A 16,642-nucleotide genomic window follows, 5' to 3' on the forward strand; every position below is an offset into this window, starting at 1 on the left:
TTATCACCGGCATGTTATCTAACCAGCTTTTATTGTTATTCATGAATGGCATCTTGGACTTAAAGCAGTTATTCTGTGGACACTAAAAGTACAACACTTTACAGAGTTATTTAACTTTAATGAAAGGTAGTCTCTAAAACCAAGCATTAACAAAAAAATCTAAAGCATTAACTAGACATTTCCAAATATCCACTTTTATGAATGCAAAACATTTTGTATTTTAAAAGTTTTCATTTGGGTGTACTTTATGCTCTATGGCATCAGTACAAAGGAAGGCATACATTTAAAAAAAAAAAAAAAGGTGGGGATGTGAATTGGTGCAGCCACTATGGAAAACACTATGGAAATCCTCAAAAGATTAAAGATAGAGCTACCGTATGATCCAGCAATTCCACTTCTGGATATATATCCAAAGGAAATGAAATCACTATCTTGAAAAGATATCTGCACCTCCATGTTCAGTGCAGCATTATTTATAATAGCCAAGACACAGAAATAATCTAGTATTCATCAATGAATGGATAAAGAAAATGTAGTATCTGTATACAATGGATTATTATTAAGCCATAGAAAAGAAGGAAATCCTGCTATTTGTGATAACATGGAGGAACCTTTAGGGCAATATGCTAAGTGAAATAAGTCAGAGGGAAAAAAAAATACGGTATGATTTCACCTATATGTGGAATCTAAAAAAACTGAACTCACAGATACAGAGGACAGATTGGTGGTTGCCAGAGACAAGGGGTAGAGAGTGGGGGGAAATGAGTGAAGGTAGTCAAAAGGTAAAAATTTACAGTTATAAGATAAATAAGTTCTGGGGATATAGTGTACAGCATGGTGATAATAGTTAACAACACTGAACTGTGTATTTGAAAGATGCTAAGAGAGTATATCTTAAAAATTCTCATCACAATAGAAAAGGTTTGAGGTGACTGATGTCAACTAAATTTATTGTGGTGATCATTTCACAATATTTACAGAAATCATTATGTTGTACACATTGGACTAATCGAATGTTATAGTTCAATTATACCTCAATAAAACTAGGAAAAAATGATGGGGAGTTTTCTTAAATTTTTTTTTTCATTTGTTCATCCTATATGCTCTTTGGCATCAATACAAGAAGGCATGTATCATTTCAAAGGACAGGAAACGGACTGAAAATTAAAACAATAGGCATCCACTAGAAGTAACAAGTATTCTTATGTTTAAGCTTTTGAGTATATATTTTGTTCTCCCTAACAGAATTCCTTAATGGTTTTTTGAGGGAAGGGATCATATGTAATTAACTTCAATATCCCTTCATAGAGCCTAACATTATACACAACAGGCATTTCATTTACATTAAATAATTGGATAAGAATACTTCTTGATTACATAAAATTGATCATATTTAATTTACAGTGACAGGATGGAAAGTTGTAATATCAAAACTAAACTTCTCTGAGAGCAGTTGGCTATCTCATTCCTTAACAGAGGAAGCAAACACACACATATGTATGATTATCCATATAGGTACACCCATGTATAGGTCTTCCTAAAGAAAAGCAAACATGTCAATCTATAATCAGTTACAAAATTGTCTCCATTTGCCTCCCATTTTTTCTGTAAATGAGGTGGCAGACTTGACCTAAATTGGAGAAACATTCAGGTCTCTTTAATATTACTAGGATTGTTGACTTGACCTTAGACAGGAAGGATGAAATAGATTTGTTTTCTTTTCTTTTCCTTCAAATCAAGGTCAGGTGCTTCAGCATTCTGCAGGAACTGTGAAAGATTGAAGTGTAAGATATGGTCCTCATAATCAAATTGTTTACATCATTAGTGAAGATAAAACTGGATGATTTAAGATACTACGCACATTTTTGTTCACTGGTTTGCTAATTTTAAAAGCTGGGATTTGGGGGCCCCTGGGTGGCTTAGTCATTGAGCATCTGCCTTTCACTTGGGTCATGATCCTAGGGTTCTTGGGTAGAGCCCCACATCAGGCTCCATGCCTCTCCCTCTCCCACTCCCCCTGCTAGTGTTTCCTCTTTGCTGTGTGTCTCTCTCTGTCAAATAAACAAAATCTTTTAAAAAAATAAAAATAAAAATCTGGGATTTTTGCAGCAAAACTGATTTTACTTCAAACAGGAAGTAAACTTTACACAGGATCTTGAAGAAAACTTAAATTTGAATAGGCAGAGAGAAGGGAGGAGGGCTTTTTTGGGGGGCGGAGGTGGGATGTGGCACAGAAAGAGACTTTTTTTTTTTTTAAGATTTTATTTATTTATTTGACAGAGATCACAAGTAGGCAGAGAAAGGAGAGGAAGCAGGCTCCCTGCGGAGCAGAGAGCCCGATGTGGGGCTGGATCCCAGGACCCTGGGACCACGACCTGAGCAGAAGGCAGAGGCTTTAACCCACTGAGCCACCCAGGCGCCCGGAGAAAGAGACTCTTAAGCAGGCTCCACGCCTGGGGCCAATCTCGGGGCCTGAGATCAGGACCTGAGCAGAAATTAAGAGTGGGACACTTAACAGATTGAGCCTCAGCAAAGCACTTTACCCAGGTGCCCCACCCCTCCCCTCTCTGTTCCAGGGAGGAGGGCTTTTTGGATGAAGGAGATACAGTACCAGAAGTGCAGACTTAAACAAGTAAGGCATGTGGCAGAGACAAATTCACCTCAATAGAGCAGAAAGAACAGGCCAAAGAACATAGGAAATGAAGCTGGATGAGCAGTGTGGGCCAGATTAGAAAGGACATTGAAAGTCAAGCAGAAGAGGTTAGATTTAATGTGGTGGAAACATGGAACCAGTGAAGTGTTCTGAAACGGGGAGGAATAGCATTTAAAGAAGGTTAATCAGGAGGAGTTGGAAAAAAACGAAGGAAAGCAACTGTGGTAATCCCGGAATGAGGCCATAAAGGTCTGAGTAAGACAGGTGCACAGAGATACAGTGTAGTCTAGTGGCAACATGCTGGGCCTTTGAGACTGCAAAACTCGGGGGGTTTCAAAAGTGAGAATGAAACACAGACTAATGCAAAGGCTGCCTACCGCATAAAGGGGTTGTACTACAGATTAAGACCTGGATATTTCCAACAGTAAAAATATATCCACTAAGCTTAAATGTTTATCAAATACCCTATAAATAGTTTCATTGCTTTCTTTGATGAATTTACATAACAGGCACCCCCAGATTTCACATTTGTTTTGTTAACACAACCCCATGAAAATCTGCTTATGTAAAAATTAGTTGTTTTTCAATATATAAACAAAGTCAACTGAACCATTACAGGACATCAACCCCTGACACTAAGATGGTGAAAACATAAAACACTCTTCTTTATATTCAAATGTATATTCTTTACTGTGTGGTTCTACCCCCAATAAAGCCAAACCAAAGCAGAACAACATCCCTAAAAAACCCTAACTTTTTTAGAGCTGCATCTAGAATCTGGAGCATATTCTTAACTTTATCTGATAGTGATCCAGTTGGAAGAAAACAAAATGTTGAGAAAATGACTTAAGAAATTAACACTTGGCCATGTTGCTTTCCTAGGCTGCGCTGTATCAAATGGGGAGGAAATTTTCTGAAGTGAAAAACAGCAACAAAATGTTACTAAAGCTCAATTTGGCACATTAACTTTTTATACTAAAAATCACTTAAATCTATAGTCTACTCTTCTCCTGCTTCCCCTCACTCCTTAGGATAGGTAGTATATGACGTTCTAAGAGGAGTGGCATAAATAAGTAAGACCTATAGATCTCATTCACGTGCTCCCATGGTACTTTTAAATGCATTTACTCTAGCAAGACTGATTCTATTATCTGTACATGATTGCATGTATTGTGCCCTATCTCTTCCCATGATCATTTTCTGGTAGAACTGTGAATAAGAACGGAAATGTCCAAAACCAGCAAAAATAGCCCATCTACTATCACTCACTGAGCTCTTTCTTTACAAAGTACAACCAAGCTTGTTCCTCTAGTATGTAATCTCACTTGAGCCTCACAATAATCCACAAGTACTATGATTGTGTCCATTTTACAGTAGAAGAAACCAAGGCTTCAAGAGTTAAGGATTTGTATAAGATCACAAAGCTGGTGAGCTATAAGCAGCAGACATGTTCATATGATAGGTTCCTGTTAATTATTAGATTACACTGCCAACCTCAAACATGTGTGACCAAAGCCAAAAGTAACAGGTATAAGGAACCTGGACATGTTACTCACTGTGTACAAGAGTTAGGGAAGAACGTCTAAGCACTGTCCTTGATACAAATGGAGAGATTCCCTGACTTACTTCTAACCTTTCCTTATACTGAAAACAGTGCACTCTATTCCTGAAGGAGAGTGGGACCCTGCATGAAATGGAAGTTAACTGTTCCCTTGTATTACTATCTGATGGTACCCATAGCATCTCAGTATGTTCTCAATTTGGTTACATTTTTGACAAATGCTGTCACTGACACCAGCCCCGTCAAGACTAACTAGGTTGGTTGTTGGTGACATCAAAATGCTTTAAAAGTATTTTCTTAATAGAATATCCAGTGCCCTGTGCAACCTATTTAACTGCTACCAGTAAGCATGAAACAGAAACTAAACTTTGAGAGACGCTTCTCAGTATATGAATCAAATATATTCATAAGAAGACACCTCTAAAAATAACTCTCCAGTGTGATTCCCTCTTTATGCATCTGGGCAGAGCTGTCCTATTTCCTCTACAAAGCTTCCTTGTATGTTGAAACAGCAGGAATTTCAAACTGAACCAATACAATTGAGAACTACAATTTTCTTCACAAGACATGATTATTTTTATTAGTATTTTATAGAATTGCCTAAATATGATGGGACACTTTACATGTTAACTCTGCAATACTTTTGGTTAGAAAGCAAAGCAGTTATGGTTTAAAGTTCTGTGCACCCTTCCCTTTTTTTCTGCTAACACTCGGTCTTCCACAAAATGGTTAGTGTGATCTCTGCAGAGTATGCAAGGAGTATGACCAAGGTAAACTAAAGAACAGCACATTAAGGGCATGTCAAGTGAATCAGAAGTTTAAACCTTGTCATCTGCGTGTGAAACCAGTAAACAGTTATAAGGGGTTACAAATAAATATGTACAAATTAATAGGATGCAGTTAGTAACTTCCACTTCTCCAACTAGTGGCCTTTTGGCAGGCAGCCACATAATCTGCAATAATCTGTCACTACTGTGAAGCCCCACCTACTTCCGCTGCCCCACCCCATCCAAGCTATGATTGGGATTCTTGTGGAGTGCTGATATAACAATCATAAAAGGCCTCCCTATCTGTGAAAATGGAAATTAACATCATTTGTACTTTTAAGTGTTTAATATTCATAAATCTTAAAAACCACACTATGACATCATATTTCAAAGATTACTTAAAAGTTTTTTCTTTTTGGGGGCGCCTGGGTGGCTCAGTGGGTTAAGCCGCTGCCTTCCGCTCAGGTCATGATCCCAGGGTCCTGGGATCGAGTCCTGCATCGGGCTCTCTGCTCAGCAGGGAGCCTGCTTCTCTCTCTCTCTCTCTCTCTCTCTGCCTGCCTCTCTGTCTACTTGTGATCTCTCTCTGTCAAATAAATAAATAAAATCTTAAAAAAAAAAAGTTTTTTTCTTTTTTATGTATCAGAAGCATAGAGTATCTATATCACTAATATGCTTTTTTTTTTTTTAAAGATTTTTATTTATTTATTTGGCAGACAGAGATCACAAGCAGGCAAAGCGAGGGAGAGAGAGGAGGAAGCAGGCTCCCCGATGAGCAGAGAGCCCGATGCGGGGCTCGATCCTAGGCTCCCCGCCGAGCAGAAAGCCCAATGCCGGGCTCGATCCCAGGACCCTGGGATCATGACCTGAGCCGAAGGCAGAAGCTTTAACCCACTGAGCCACCCAGGCACCCCTCACTAATATGCTTCTTGAATGAAAATGCATCCTATGTATGATTATAAGACTTTACACATCTAACATGTAGAGTACTAGGAGTTTGGAAGTCAGGATAATATAGATTGCATTTCAACCTTGTTCTAAGGGCCTAGCAAAATTGGTAAAGAAACTATTAAAGACAGCTTTCTTGGCTAATAAAATACTTCACATTAATTTTTCAACATACAAACCATGAGCTGTTAAACAAATTATTTACTTTCCGACTTCATCTAATTTCATTGTATGGACTAGAGTTGTGTCATAAATTACCTCCTGGCTAAGATGTTTTATTTTTATACTTTAATAAGTTACTAACCTTATGTACTAAAATAAAAACAAAAAAAATTACAAAACAAGATAAACACGATCAAATCATCTGACTTTTCTGTCTCTAAATTTGGCATTATGTTTAAGAAATTAATGCTTTCTATATTCTGTTTTCCCTTGCTAGAAAAGAAGAAAAAATAGGACATGGCCTTGATATTTTTTAAGATCTCTAGGATGAATAGTGTGCCATTTTGAGTAGCTTCATTTTGAAATATTGTTTTACAGGAATATCAATCACAAGACCAAACTGCATCCATTTAGTAAGAATAGCCGTGAGTATATTTAAGATTTTTGTTTAAGACTTTTCTGACAAGATTATCATGTTTTATTTGCGGTTCAGTATTTACTTTACTTACCCAGAATAAAAGGGGGGAAAAAAATCAAACAATTTCTGAAAAAAGTTCCCACTAATATTTATTTATGTAATCTCAAACTACAAACTAAAATAAATAGAGCATAGGAATCCAGTGATTTTCGAGGTTGATTACTCTCAGCTGGACTTTGAGCTAAGGCCATAAATATTCACATGAAATTCAACAGAGTATATTAGCAATGTTTAGACACAAACCATATTTATAATAAAAATGCTAAGTGTAAAACAAAATACCAAGCTTACTCACAGCAGATTGTCTCAAATGCATGCCTACATCTCTAATCCAACATATTAAGACTTCAAAAAAATTCTTTATCTTCAGCAATAAGTAGGACTGCCCCAGAGACGACTTTCTTTTAAAAACTCCCTCTTGTTCATTAGGAAAGATAAAACGGAGCTCAGCTTAAGTTGTAAGAACAACACCACGCTAACAGCACCTTCATTCCGAGAAAGGAAGTTATTATAGACACAGTTTTATAAATGAGGCTTCAAGAGAGTACTTCCTGGTCAGAGTGTTAACGTTAGCAGCATTACATTAATGTATACAACTTTACAGTTTGACATTTTGGAAGAACATTCTAAAAACTTTTTCTGAATTTCTCCCCCACTCCCTACAAAAGGCGAAAACTTGGTGGAGCTAAACAAATCTATGAAATTCTATCAACACCTACCGTTAATGGTATCACGTAAAGATCACAACTGCTTATTACTATTGATAATGATACCGGTTTAAGTTGTAAAGTACAACTTACAAAGTACCTAATTTTACACTTACATGCCCTCCATACCCCTTTTCCCTGTGTGCCAGAGTGAGGTTTCAGGGGATACGACATTAGAAAGTAAAGAAAGAACTTAAAGGAGGACAACTCACCAATTCCTTGATAACGAAGAAAATGGAAATAACCGTCCACATTTTAATTCTCAAACTTAAAGTTCATTCTCTTTTACACATATGTAAAAGAAAACTTGAAGAAATGTTGTACAATCCTAACAAGGAACTGCAGATAAAACAGCGTGACCCTGGCGCGGCACATTACTATGGGTATTGCAAGCTGAAAGTATTTCCTGTTAGGACGCCCATTGGTTCCCACAGGTGCAAGTGCCTTTGGGTGTTGCCGATTTACTCTTCCTTTTGTAAGTGAACCACTAAAGGAGATTTTAGGTTGGTACAATCAATGCTAAGAACTATTAGGGTAGAACTACTTTGGGCTAATTCAAGAGCCTCCCAAACTCGCTTGATTGTGAATTGACAATTACCTAATTCAACAGGGCTGGAGAAAATTTATTTCAACAGACTTTCATTATTTTTGTAAGATGAGCTGTTATTAAGAATGTATGTGACTTCGGGCACCTGGGTGGCTCAGTTGGTTAAGCAACTGCCTTCAGCTCGGGTCATGATTCGGGAGAGCTGGGATCCGGTGCTGCATCCGGCTCCCAGCTCCTTGGGGAGTCTGCTTCTCCCTCTGAACTTCTCCCCTCTCATGCTCTCTCTCTCTCTCTCTCTCTCTCAAATAAATAAATAAAATCTTTAAAAAAAAAAAAAAGAATGTATGTGACTTCACTCAACAAATACTAAATTGTTCTCTCTGTACAAAGCACTGTTTTAGGCACCAGGAACACAGTAATGAACAAGACAAAGTCCTTGTGGTTCCTCATACACTATCTAGTAGACTTTTGACAATTTCACATAATGATAAGAAAACTCCCATAAAGGCAGGGACTAAAAAAATTTTATGGAAATTTGGAAAGTCAAATGTAGTGCTCATTACTTAAAAACATTGTAATTAAGGCCACCACCCTGAACTTAAAAGAGCTTTTCCAGAATATAGTATATAAAAGTAGGATTCTTTATATTTTCAATGTTTTAAAAAGCCAGGTTGAAGGCAAAGGCATATGCTCCAGCAGGGAAAAGGAAAAACATCTTACCATGAGTCACCAGTGACTAAGTTCTTTTAATTCAGGCTTAAAACACATTTCAAACCCAATTACTTTTACATGCAGAAAACTGGTAACCCCAAATTAATATCAGAAGCTCGATCTGACCCATTTTCAGGGTTAATATTACCACCCAAGAAAAATAAGTGAAGTACTTTTAATGGGATAATGTCCCTGTACTGAATTTTATTAAAATTTTGGTCTTATTAGCCTTTAATGCCTAAGAGCTATGCCAACAAGCTTCTGTTAGATTTTGTTACAATGAACACAGTTTTCTTAGGATTTTAGCCAGATTGAAACATAATCATCTTGATGTATGGTTTGGTGGCAGGAATGGCTTTTGTTTATAAACAATAAAGTAAAAATAGAGTAAATTCAAGATAGGTCAAAGACAAATGTAAAGCCCAGAGAGAGTGAAATACACAGATAAACTCTACTCTTTCAAGCTAAACCTTACTTCCTTAGGATTTTGCTACCTGTGCTTAAAATAACAAAACATTCTTTTTAGCCAACAAATTGGAAGCCTTTCCCAAGACAAATTGATCTACTTAGCCATTCAGTCATTTACTGAGCACCTACTACATGGCAGACACTGTTCTACAGGTTGGGAAACAGCAATGAATTAAAAAAATCTCTGCTTTCATAGTCTACATTCTAGTATAGGAATATAAGATAAATAAAATATTTGGTATGTCAGAAGGCAGTAAGCACTGTGGAGAACAATATAATATGGGAGGTAGGAATAATAATAAGTCTACCCGTTTACAGTTGCAAATTGTTTACATCATGAAGTAAGGAATTTGCTCTGGAAGAGCAGAGCGTTAGATCTCTCCCAGACTCTACCTCTGACTCAAGTGAACGACCACTTTGGATTGCAAATGAAAGGGAATCATATTTTATTTGTTGCTAACACTATGAGAAAGCTTGGAAACTTTCAAACCTGAAGTTTGAACCCATTCTTTAGAGATAAAAACATCACTTAAGGAAAAAAATAATATAACAAATCCCAAACACTCAGAGTCAAAATTCACTTTAGGAAATATTATCGAGCCAAATATGAACATACAAGTTTCCAAATACTTGGAAGCATTGGCACTGAATTTACCAACGGCCAGGGTCAGAAGTGAATTTTTCATTTAAGAATTATCTCTGTTATCAGGGCGCTTGGGTGGCTCAGTGGGTGAAAGCCTCTGCCTTCGGCTCAGGTCAGGATCCCAGGGTCCTGGGATGGAGCCCCTCAGGGCTCTCTGCTCAGCAGGGAGCCTGCTTCCTCCTCTCTCTCTGCCTACTTCTCTGCCTACTTGTGATCTCTGTCTGTCAAATAAATAAATAAAATCTTAAAAAAAAAAGAGAATTATCTCTGTTATCTTCCCTGGCAGCAATAATTATATTTAAATATTATTTTTGAACCTAAATTAAGTATTTAAATTTAATACAATTCAATATTTATTGAGCAGATACTAGGTACAGGGTACCTGGTTAGATGCGTATGACACTGTCCTTTTAAAAATCAAGAAGGTGGACATTTAGGAAAGACAAGTACAAACCCTATAATGTAAAATCAGAGAGAATATTAATGTAATAAGAAAACAAAATACTTAAGGAATTCAAGGAAAAGCAAAGCAAGGAGGATGATCAGAAAAGGCCTCATGAAGATGGCATGAGAAGGAGGTCTGAAAAAGGAAAAAAGAAGGCATTCTAAGGAAAAGAAATGGCAGGAACAAAGATCTGAGGATAGCAAATCAGGAAGTATTCAGCCAGTAAGTAGGCTGGTCTGGTTGGGGCACAGGATACAAAAACACACACAGATAATGGAGCATTAAGAACCTAAAAACAGTTGGATAAATCTGTATTGAATTCAGTAGACTATGAGAAGTTATTAATTTGAACATGTGAGTGACAAAACCAGAGCTCTACTTTAGGGAGAAATAGACAGAAACAATGTATTTAGGAAGCATGAAAAAGAAAAGGAGACTGAATACTGGCACAATAATCCTTCCCAGCACCCATTAAGGCTCTTGTTAGCTCCTTCTTGGACCATTGAGAGGAATGAAGTGGAAACTGTAGTGAGCTGAAAAACCAGATCTAGGTCACAGGGGTCAAATGTACCTTTGTCTGACCTTGGGAAGTCACTTAACCTCACTGTCTCAATTTCCCTATATATGAGTCTCTTAACTATTCTTTTTGGAGTCAGGAGCCATGGGATTTAGCCACTAACTAGATACTGGGAATAGAGAAAAAAAAACAATAAAAAATTGTTTCAAGTGATTAAAATAATAAGCAGCTACGATTTATTAAACACTTTCATGTGCTTGTCACTGTGTTTGGCATTTTACATAAACTGCTTCATTTATTCCTTATAAGAATCCTGTGAGGTATGTATTCTTATTTGACAGATGAGAGAATTGAGAGCTTTAAGACTTAAGTAATTTACCCAGTTGGCATAATGACAGAGCCAAAGTGGACGCCTAAGTCTCTCTGAGTGTAAGGTCCTTTCTCTTTCCAACGTATCATGCTGTTTCTAACATGACAGATGAAGAAAGCTAACATTTGCTCATGGGTTCCAACGGAATCCCCGTCTCTTTTGATGTATAAGAAACAAGGTGTGAATGTAAATACAATCTACTAATTTGCTCATTATTAATTCATCCAGTCATTCAACTCACATTTATGGCGTATCTTCGTATTTTGTGCCTGGTACTAAACTTGGCATGGGGAATGCGAAGATGAAAACTTCCCAGCTCTGCCTTGAAGAGCTCACAGAATAGTAAAAGACCAACAAACACATGTAAACAAGGACCTGGTATACCATGACAGAAGAGAAATTTTACATAAGAGACAACAGAAACGTAAAGGTACATGAAGCATAATATCATAATTTTGTTTCTCTGCTATTAATGCTTGACCGAGATCATTTAAAAGCAATGTGTGGCTTCTGGAAATACTTGTGTGTTCACGCACACACTCTTCAAAAAGTAAAGGCTAATGTTCACAATAGAATTGTGAAAATTGGCCACAATCTACCATTCTGTTCTATATGTCTATTGCCGAGACTAATTTGGTTATTATTTTATGTAAGAAAGCATTCTGCCTTGATTAGTGCCATCTTTTGTAATGGGTAAATAAAATCTATTTGAATTGTCATAAGCCTTGATTGTTGTGGACATAAGCCTGTGTCATTAGACAGAGCTGAAACATATAAAAATAAATATATACTGCCCATAGTCCTAGTTTGATCTGGAAATAAAGGGTTATCCCATTTCCATCAGAAATAATGGGTGGAAGTAAAACCGAAGTCTTCCAACTGGCACTTTGATAATTGACTGAAATATTAAATGTAACAAAATGTATATTGTGGGGTTGAATTTGCTATCCATCATTTCACTGAGGCTAGAGGTTAAGTGGAAGGACCCCAAAGACTAGACTCCAGCAAGTACATTCTCAGTGTGAATATCTAAAGCCACGTGGGCCGCACCTCTTTGTTTAATGGGAGTAGGTTTTCCTAGGTGTAAAGTGTCTATTCCAAGGCAAAATCTCTTTCTCCTTCACTCTGGGGATGAAAAATGTATATGCGTGGGATACCTGACAATGATTAGGAGGCTGATCTGTGTTAACAAATCAAGAAACTGACCCCTAAGTCATTCTGTTGTAAAATGGAAATAATTTAGTTTCAAAGTCTCTAACAAACCTCAGGTCAGAAAGGAAAAAAAAAAAAAAACACCCCACATTAAGTTGATTAATAAAATATTTAGGTAAATTTAATAATATATAGCTTGAATGATCAATTTAATTCCCACTGGTAATCCTAAAAATTCTAAATAGTTATTGTTTTTAATTTGATGCCTGTAGTCTAGAAATGAGTTTGATCACATTTTGGTCCATAAACTCAATATAGCTCATCTGTAAGGACAGCTAGACTGAGATACCACTTACTTTTTTGTTGCTGTTGTTGTTCTATTTTGTTTTGACTCAGTCTGGGTTTAAGAAACAGTAACAAACTTTTAACATATCTTCATATATAACAAAGCAACCAATTAAATGGATGATAAAGCTAAACAATCAGAATCTGAGCTCCCTATGCTGAACTGCAACTGTACAATATCTCACGACTCAAAACTGCTAATTCAAAATGGTTCTCACGGATTGACAGAATCATTGAAGATGAGCTCATTGAATCTCATTGAAGACTGTAAAGAAGTCTTCCCTTAGGAGAGTCACAAAACACTTTTGGGTGGAAGATTTCTGTCTATTTTCTTTTTGTGGGGAGGGGAGAAACAAAGACTGAGGAAAAGATTATGAAAGAAAGAGGCTTTTCACAGAAGCTCTAAAATAAAAGTACCAATAGTTTTCATTCATTCTTCTATACGACTGAAAACCAAAAAATATGCACACTGGCAAGCAATGAGAACTTTTATTCAGGGTGGCTTAACCATTAAACCAAATTAGATATCAAGGTAGACTCTGAGATGACAATGGTTTGACTGTATATGACTCAAGTGGTAAAGAAAGGGCAAAATGGGTTATTGTATTTACTGGGTAGTACTCGTATCCTGCTAAATCAAGAATAAGAACAGTTTTAAGAACTCCAAACCAGGGGCGCCTGGGTGGCTCAGTTGTTAAGCATCTGCCTTCGGCTCAGGTCATGATCCGCAGGGAGCCTGCTTCTCCCTCTCCTACTTCCCCTGCTTGTGTTCCCTCTCTCATCCTCTCACCGTGTCTCTCCCTGTCAAATGAAGAAATAAAATCTAAAAAAAAAAAGAACTCCAAACCAAAAGGACTTGCATTCACTTGTGGCTATAACCATTCACATGGACATGGAAAGCTCCTTCTTAATTTCCTCTTCTCAGTATATTTTTTAATTTGAAAAGAAATAGTTTAATGAGCACAGGCGTAATGACGTCACATATTTGTAGTTTCTCATGGTGTACTTTTCTTTTGTGAAATAAATGAAAATAAATTCCCACATAATTCCTACCCTCCTAATCCACCTTCTCATCACCCCAAGGCGTAAAAAGTCACTATAGGCCCTTCCTATCACTAAAAATTCTATTACAATGAATCTCTCATCATTTCTGGATCAATACCATAACGTAATGTGGTTGAAATGACTGCTTTAGTCATCACTCCAGGGAGTATCAGAACACTTTCTTTTCTTATAAGGAATTAAAATTAATGTTTTGTCCTAAGAAACTACCATCTGTACCAGTCAGAAATGAGCTAACAAGTATGATCAAAGAGCTTATCTGTTCAAACGTTTCTATTTGTAGAATTATTGGTCCTCAGATTCCCAATCCTTCCACAGACCATTTCGTAAGTTATGGGCACTATATAATGAATATATGCCCTTTGTAAATAACCTCTTGGTTTAACTGACTTTATTTTTTACTTGAATTTGACCTAGAGTTCTGGAAAAATAAATTTAGCATAAAAATCATACTTAATACATCTTAAATAAATTATAGCGTCATATTTTAAATTGGTCTTCGCCGTTGTTGCTCTTCTTACCTCCCTGTTATTTCTTAGGGGAGGACTTCTAGTTGGTGGAATTTTCATAACCATATCCAGCTCCACACTCTCTGAAGTCATGTAAGAACAGCTCTGTATCAGGTAATATCAAATAAAATTCCCCAAATGACACATGTCCTCTACTTACTATCACCCTGATGAAAATGACTTCAGTAACATTTGTCGTGGATTTAAATAGGCAGTTCTAAGTAAGCTTTCTCCATGATGTCTTTGGAAAATAAAGCAGCATTTCTTTCTTCCCCTTCGTTGAAGCTGCCCATTACTACACAAGGGCAAAAGTTCCTAGTAAGACCTAGTCTAAACCAGAAGCAAAGAAAGTATCTAAGTAACTGTGAAATGATAATGACATTCTCTATTATGTTCCCCAAACCATCATCTTCTAAGTCTGCTCCTATAAAAAAAAAAGGAATTGGTCGCAAAGAGAAGGAGTGAGGAGGAAAAACACACAGAGAAAAAGGCTAAAAAATTCAGAGCAAAAGTGCTGGGCACAACTCTAACAAAGCGTGTGCATTTAAGAGAACATTTGAAAGGTAGTCAGGGCAGTATTCACATATCCTAAGTACTGTGAACAACTAGCCTGGTCATTAGTTTAATTTTCACATCCATCAAAGTGGGAGGCTACCCCCCAATTCCCACCACCTCCGTCTTTCCACTATTTGTTTCATCATTTTAATAGACACACACTTGGCTCCTACCAGGGCACAGTGTCTGGTTTAAACAGGCTTATCTCTCTGCTTAGCTTGTCCTAGAATTAAGCGCAAAGCTCAGTCCTGGTAGCTTTTATGATGAGAAATCTAATTGGAAAGTGGCTATTAGCCACTGTGATACCTCCTTTCAAAATTTAGTTTGACCTCCCAACTACCTCCCACACATCAAAGCCAAACAAACGTAGTGTATAGTTGATTTGAATCTAAAAACCTTTCTTAGCTCCCTGAGCTGAAATGAAAAATACAGGGACGATCACCAACGACATCCCAACTAATCCAAGACATGGGTCTCCCAAAGGATCCCTTTCCCTTTCAACTGCCTTGGGCTTGGAGAAGCCCTCTCTCCAACTTTCCACGTTCTCGTTCAGGTATTAATGTCAAGAAGCCCCTCACTTTCAAGGCATCCACGCCAAACTCTGAGAAACACATCAGAAGCCAGGGGGCCAGCGCGGAGAGAGGTCGGGCGGTCGGTTTCTCGCTCTTGCCAAGATCTCTGCGCTTCTGCCAGACCCTCCAGCCCTTGCGTTCTACTTAGGAGAGGATTCATTACATAATCCCTGCTCTACGGGAGCATAACACCGGGGCTGGGGCTGCCCGGTATCTCGCACACCACCTTTGGGGAGACTGGCTGCAGACCCTGCGAGCAGCACGCCTCCCCTCGCCGTGCGCTGCCGGCAGTCCCGACTCGCCGGGTGCAGCGACCCCGACCCAGACTCGCTCCCCCCTCCTCCTTCCACTCGCGCGCTCCGAAGCCCGTTCCGGGTCTCCCTTCACACTCGCTGTCACGACCCCTCTCGGGGGGGGGGGGTGTCCCCCAGCAGACTTGGTGTCCCAAGTCCTCTCGGGGTCCTTTCCCTTCACACCCGCTGTCCCAAGCCCTCTCGGGGACTTCCCCTAAACCCTCTGTCCCGGCCCCTCTCGGGGGGGGGGGTCCCTCCAGTCAGACCTGCTGTCCCACGCCCTCTCCAGTCCCCTCTCTCCACACCCGCTGTCCTAAGCCCTCTCGGAGTCCCCTCTTCAGACCTGCTGTCCTGGCCCCTCTCAGGGCTCCCTCCCTTCATACCCGCCGTCCCAAGCCCTCTCGGGGTTACCTGTCTTCAGACCCGCTGTTCCAGCCCCTCTCGGGGGCCCCTCCCTTCATACCTGTTGTCCCAAGCCTTCTCGGGGTCTCCAGTCTTCACACTCGCTGTCCCAATCCCTCTCGGGGACTCCCTCTAGAATCGCTGTCCCCAGCCTTCTCAGGGACTCCCCCTAGACCCGCTGTCCCAAGCCCTCTCTCGGTTCCCGCTCAGACCCGCTATCCCGGCCCCTCTCGGGGTCTTCTCTCCCGGGTCCGGACAAACTCGCTCCCGGACTCCCGTCACGAGTCCTCCCCGACCTCACTCCACCCAGGGTCTCCTCGCCTCGGCTCACTTTGTCACCGTCCCGAGCCCCGGTGCTCTCACCTCAGACCTGCTATCACCACCCGGGGTCCGGCGTCACCGCCGCCGCTTCCTCTCCCACACTTGTTCCCGAGTCGCTCTTCTGCCGCTTGTCCCCAGGAGGGTCCCCGGTTCGGGTCGCTGAGGGTCGAGTCCGGCCACGCGGAGCCTCCGCCGGCGGTCTCGGTATCGCGTCCCACTCTCTCACGCAGGACCCCGCCGCCGTCGCCGCCGGGCGCCACACGGACCCTCCCGCTGCCGCCGCTGCTGCTGTCCGAGGTGCGGCTCTTGCCAGGGGTGGCCAATCGCACCCGACTGCGACGAGCGCGCTCCGCCCCGCCGTCTCAGTTCGCCCGCCCCCTGCCCCCGACCACGCCCCCAGCTCGGCTCCGATAGGCTCTCTACTGACCTCCCCTGACCGCGGGGCACGGGACTG

At 39.8% G+C, this 16,642-nt stretch overlaps 1 protein-coding gene across 3 annotated transcripts in view; it reads right to left on the reverse strand.

Moving 5' to 3' along the window:
* The window catches only part of TAOK3 (TAO kinase 3), a 190,881-nt gene extending 174,517 nt beyond the window's left edge, over window positions 1–16,364 (reverse strand). Inside the window, exon 1 of one of the 3 annotated variants that reach the window (XM_047698308.1) lies at window positions 16,231–16,364. The gene's annotated coding sequence lies outside the window, so the exon portion shown is untranslated. Of the gene's footprint in view, window positions 1–7,488; window positions 7,625–11,218; window positions 11,329–16,230 lie in introns of those variants that run through there. The other 2 variants (XM_047698311.1, XM_047698310.1) reach the window with 2 other exon arrangements.
* Between the last annotated feature and the right edge of the window lie 278 nt (window positions 16,365–16,642).

Source organism: Lutra lutra, chromosome 12, assembly GCF_902655055.1.
Source record: "Lutra lutra chromosome 12, mLutLut1.2, whole genome shotgun sequence".
In the NCBI taxonomy this organism is placed as follows: domain Eukaryota; kingdom Metazoa; phylum Chordata; class Mammalia; order Carnivora; family Mustelidae; genus Lutra; species Lutra lutra.